Source organism: Neodiprion lecontei, chromosome 2 (assembly GCF_021901455.1).
Source record: "Neodiprion lecontei isolate iyNeoLeco1 chromosome 2, iyNeoLeco1.1, whole genome shotgun sequence".
Classification (NCBI taxonomy): Eukaryota; Metazoa; Arthropoda; class Insecta; order Hymenoptera; family Diprionidae; genus Neodiprion; species Neodiprion lecontei.
In genome coordinates this window covers 3083831-3089830 of record NC_060261.1, presented here as the reverse complement: position 1 = coordinate 3089830, position 6000 = coordinate 3083831, and the positions used below count along the sequence as shown (strand labels likewise).

The window sequence follows — 6000 nt, the reverse complement described above, 5'->3', positions numbered from 1 at the left end:
TGTCGATATTCCGACCTGCAAACTGTCGGAGACATTGCGAGTTAATAAATGACGCGTGTACTGTTCGGCATTAATTATTCACAAGAGTTCGGATGTATGTATATTGCCGTTTTTAGATGGTTCAAAATGTGCTCGAGCGAGTGAAACCCTAATTGATTATAGCCTAATATTGCTCTATCGTCGGCAAAAAATATCTTCGTCATACATTTTATATTCTGCTGTAAAAAGTTGTCAGACAACAAAAAAAATTTTCGTTTTCCTCAAATATATTTGATGAAACTTCAACATGTATATTCTCGGTAAAAAATGCACGCAGTTAGTCGGAATTGATTTTTTTTCTTCTCCCATGCAACTTACGCGTATTCCGTAGATAATAATAAGAAAACCTGAAATGAAATTCGATCCACTAATTCGTAAAGTTCGAAAATTTTAAATGAAATCTGAAGTCGGGGTAAAAGTATTTTTCGAATTATAGTTCATACTTGAAACTTGTGATTTATTGATTCTTCAAGTGAATCTGACATTGAATTGAATATACAGATAAACGAATAAATCAAAGATCTCGAATCTGTCGATACGGAATTAGTTTCTCAATTGAATATTTTTCTTTGAGGTCAAATTAAAAAAGAAAAATTTACTTTTGTACCTGTAACCGGAAGATCTAGTATCTTTTTCTAGAATTTCATGTTGGTGTAGCAATAAATTGATGTCACGATCTTATTCAGCTAAAAGATTACTGATAATGCAGTACTGACAATTGCTATCGCACAAAATGATTAGTTACTCGTACCTCCTTTTGTTGCAATTTTAACAATACTCAAACAGTTGTTCTGCCGATACTTATTTTACTAAAACTTTCTAGCGACTGTAACAAACAACATTTTTTTACTGCTTGGATACCGAATCGAGATTGTTTTTGGGACGGGGTTGAAATTCTAATTTTTCTGGTGGTGAAACTTGAAGGAAAGAGATCAAACTTTCACGAAACATCAAAGTTTCGAATGGTTCGAAACCTGACGCTCAAAGTTCCGAAATGGGAAAGTGAGAAGATTTAAAAATCTGAACCATCGAAATTCGGAATGATCGAAAATTTTCAGTTCCGTGAATTTCTGACTCGGTGAAATTTCACCACTTTGATCTTTCTTTGCTTTAGATTTTCGATATTTTTACATTCGGAATCCTCGTCGTTCCGATTTTCGGTTTTTCTCTATTTTTTCACACCCACTCGTCGAGTAAGCCACGATGTCTGAGTATATTTTAATTTCCGGAATTCCGCCCGATCGAAACTTTATTTTTCGTAATTTTGCTCTGAACTTCGCTCCATTGTAAGTTGAATTTTCGTAACCTTGGATTTCCTAACTTCAAGCCGTGGATTTTCCGACCATCCGAAACCTCGTCGTATCTTCAAAGTTCGATTCCTTCACTCCAAGTCTCGCCACCGAATAATCCAGAATCAATAAAAATCCGAATTTCAACCCCGCCCCATCGTTTTTCAAATCTCCAAAATCGGCCGCACCGATTATCGCGGTCAATTAAAACGCCGGGTCGTAAACGCGTTGCGGTCGGGGAGCGCAGCGCGTGGAACGTCGACTAAAATCGCAGGTGCGCAAGACCGGAAGATCGTCCGACGGCCCGAGGGAGAAAAAGCTCGACGGCGCGTCGCGACGCTCAGTCTTGCGCGAAGCCCGCTCGTGAGAAGAGCGTCGGCATCGAACGGACGCAGCGCGAAGCGACATCTCGAGTCGAGTCCGAAGCTCCGCGTATCACGGGGCGGGAATTTAAATGACCGTCGCGTAAACTTTCCCGCCAAGTGCCGCGAAAAGTCGTAAATTAAAAGCTGATTGATTTCCAATCGATCCGTAATCGGCGGACCGTCGCTCGTGTTTTCTTTTTTTCAGTGAATAATTGTGCGAGTTTGTCTTCGTTGTTCCGAGTCATCGAAGAGCCTCGATGTGAATCAAACCCTGGGAATTTATACAACGCAACCTCCTTTTCAACCCGGAAAATCATCCCCTACATTCGACTTGGTGAGTTTTTAAATCACTCGGATATTCTTACAGCATGGAATGTTTTCCGTGCAGGTGAAAATCGATTATTTATAACGGTAGAAGTTTCGAATCGAGCTTCTAGAATTTTCCTTCTCTTCAATCCTCGACGTGGTTTTCCGATATTTCGTTGTCTGTCTGTCTGTTACCTTCTTCTTCTTCTTTTTTTTTTTCGTGACAATCGCTTGCCGCGTATTGGCAACGTTTCAAATCCTCAACGTTATTCCCCGAGGATCATCCTCCGAAATTCCTCTTTTGTTTTCGCGAATCAGAAATCATCCCCCACCTTCCCAAATCCGCACATGTTACGGGCATAAAATCCGGCTCTTCAATCAACTATAAACGAAGGAAGAAATTCGGCGTGCTTTCGAGCCCCGTAGAAACAGTGATAATAATAAAGTGAAATCCTCGTTTTTCGTCACATTTACGACGTAGTTGAAAATTTTGGCTTCGGAATATCCGCGCGCATGCGCAACGGTTGAATTCGCTTCGCCACTTCTTTCCGTAGCCGTTTATGACCACTGCCTGTCCTACGTTTGCGTTACGCGCAAGTCGGTTATATGTATACATATGTATATAATAAACGCGGTCCTCCGTGTAGTTCTATTCAAATGTTTACCAATCTACTTTTATCGTCGGGCCAATTCTGCTCCCAGCGGTCCAACATTTTGCAATATTGAATTTCCACCCCCATCCCCTTTCCTACCTCCCTTCCTTCGTCCCTAGCCTCGGTTTATTATAGCTTTGTGCATATAACGCCGCGTACTCGGTTGATGGCCGGCAGGCATGTAAACGTGTGCATGGATCGCCCGAATCTCTGAACGACCGTTTGGTGCAGCGCAAACTGCGATGGACGATATTAACACCCTCGAAACGTAGGCGACTTACACCCCTTTTCGGCAATTGTGTGCCGAACCATTTTCAGCTTCTCGTTTCTTTGTTTTCAGAGAAAAAAATAGGAAGTTATTTTAATCACCCCCAAAAATGAAAGGTTGAGTTTTTACGAGATGTCCACGTTTTGTATGTCGTTACTTTTTTTTTTTATTTTGTCGGACGATATTTAGAGAACGAGTCACCGGATTTCAACGATTTTGGTCTCAATCGACGCGGCTTTTACAAACTCAGAACCGATTGCATTTTCGGTTCGATCGGTTCGGCACTTTTCCAATTATTTAAGTAACGAAATTTGAAAAAATCAGATAAAAATGAAGATATCTTTAGAATGGATTAATGGATTTGAATGAAAATTTGTACCGTCAGATTTTCTTAGGTCACTAATCGCGAGTCTGAGGTCAGATTTGCAAAATTTTAATTTGGCGTATTCGATGAGCTGAAAAAAAAAAAAAAAAACTAAAAACATTTGGATTTTGATTAAAATTGTTACTCGTCGGTTTATTGGGTGGCTGATCACGAATCTGAAGTCAAATTGCTAAATACAAAATGGCGATTCAACATGATGGAAAAAAATCTAAAAATATTCTGATTTTCGTAGAAATTCGTAGACGGAGGTTTTTTGGGTCACCGATAACGAATCCAAGCTCAGACTTTCAAAATTTGTAACGGTGTATCCGTTATACTGGTTCACAATGAAAAAATAGTCACATTGTATTGTAAATACGGTATCTGAGAGCTTTAAAATCGTCAATCACGAGTCCGAAGCTGTAGTTCGAAATTCGATTTGGATATTATTCATTTTTTTTCTCTATTAACTTGGAACCTTCAATGCGAGAACGGAAAGTTCGACGACTCTCTCTCGTGGTCATTCTAAAGCCGCTTGTTTTTCTCAAGACTGAAATTCAACCCCTAGAATTTCGATTCGAAATCGGCTGATTTTACGATAAATTCGAAAAATACACAAGTCTTTAAATTTCATTCCGATCCGGAAGAAAGAAAAGAAATCCAATCAATTTTATACACGTCTGTAATTGATCGAGTCACTTTTCCTTGCAGGAGAAAAGTGAAGAAAAAAACAAAACTACGCAATCCTCCCATCTTTCATCTACCTACACGTACAATATGCACACATGTGTATCACACACGAAACTCGTTCAATAAATCATCGATGCCCTCGGCGCAATTATTCTGACGATAATTGTTTAAATTTACTCAACAACCCGAATCCGCAATTCCGAGTTTGGTGAAACTTCACTAACTCAGGGAAAATCCGAACGTGTACTTCGATATTTTTAAATCTCAGTATTATCGAAAAACGGAGAATGAAACACATCTGTACGGATACACTTGTTATTAATAACCGCACGAAGCTCTGCAGGGTAAAAATTCAATTATCTCCAAAAATGGGTTACACGAATTCACCTCTGTGTTTTTTATACGTAAATGTGTACGTGTATACCTTATGTATTACACCCACTAAGTGCCAAGAAAATGAGATTAATTAAATAAATTGTTCACACGTGACTTAAGCTCCTGTATAAATTCTTATTCCATCTTTCGTCTTACTTTCTGCTTATTTTCTTTTTTTTTCTGTGTTTGTTTCTTCTAATTCTCTTTTCGTACACTCACAGATTTAGGAAACAAAAATCTCCCAGTGATACGTGAACGAAAGTTGGGATGACCTTGATTTTATATTCAACGTTGAAAAGTTGCCAACCTGATGTTATGCGTATAAGTACCGGAAGTATCGGGAGGCGTAAGTGAATCTCTGGTGTACGGATATTGGAATCGATGATTCACAGGCCTGTGCATAATTCTCTTTGAAAGTATATAACGAGCTTCAGCGACGGAATTGCGAATAAGGTCAGATCGAGACCGAAACTTACGACGCGATCTTGTTATATATAGTGAAATCAGAGAAGTTAATGTTCGGAAATTAGCTGCAGGACTTTTTATGCACGGAAAGAGAAATTATGTAGATTTTACATCTCCTATGGTGAATATATGAATATATGAATATACAGTTCTTATTTACGGTGTTAACCAATTTTTTCCACCCCACCCCCCAAAACAGTTTCAAATAATTTAAAAACATTTGCTTTATTTTTTTCAAATTTTCACCTCAACTTTAAGATAGTTTAGTTTCTGATCGAATATTTTCACAGAAATGACATGGGAATAAAATTTTTTTTTTTTAATCATATATTTTATTGCACGAGTAATGATATTCCGAACAATCTGTAATTTTTTCCAACATCATTACTCTTGCAATAAAATATATACTGAGAAGAGGAATTTTTTTGAAAATTGAAAACTCTTCCATACATTCATCGCAGGAGATGTAAAATCAACGTTACATTATTTTTCGTGCGTGAAGCCTGAAGGCTTAAAACTGTGGACTTACACGAAAATTGTAAAGAAGGAACAACAAGCCGGAGGCATTAATTTCGTTAAACACAGTCGAGGCAGCGACGCCATGCGTTCGATGAATAATCGTTCTTGATCCCCTTTTTTATCCCCTGCAAACAAGCGTAAATCTCAGTGTCCTGAAATATGCAATACCTTGTGTAACCGGGGATATTTTGTTGGCAATAACACGGATTTACGTGCTGCAAGCTCCTCGGACTTTCTTTTTCTCCGAAAGCTCGCGTGGAGCGAACAAAGCTCGTATTGTCAAATTCCAAGTCCCTTGTTTTAGGTTTTAAAAAAAAAAGACGATTTTCAAACATTATTTCCTCTATAATCGTTTTTTCGATGGTTCTTTCTTGTAACAAGTTTTTTTTTTTTGTCTTTCTCAACAAACAAAAGTTCAAAATACGTATTTACATGTGATATTTTTATCCGTCGTTTCGCGACAGTCTAAATTAAAAGAAAATTGCAGCGTTACTTTTAAGGATCAGGCCCGAATAATGTGTTCATTTATTTATTTTACGCCATGTTTTGAAAGAATGTTTTGTAAAAGGTGATAAACATGGGTGGTATCGAATCATCGACGATTTGTGATTATTTTCCTTTATTCCCGACTCAATCGTCGGGTTAAGTTTTTTTTTCCCTGAAACAC

The 6000-nt window shown here is 38.2% G+C and overlaps 1 protein-coding gene across 1 annotated transcript in view; it reads left to right on the top strand.

Moving 5' to 3' along the window:
* The first annotated feature begins 1694 nt into the window (after window positions 1–1694).
* LOC107220155 (discoidin domain-containing receptor 2-like) overlaps window positions 1695–6000 on the top strand; it is a 111540-nt gene continuing 107234 nt past the window's right edge. The window contains exon 1 of the mRNA XM_046731510.1: window positions 1695–2027. The gene's annotated coding sequence lies outside the window, so the exon portion shown is untranslated. The remainder of the gene's footprint in view (window positions 2028–6000) is intronic.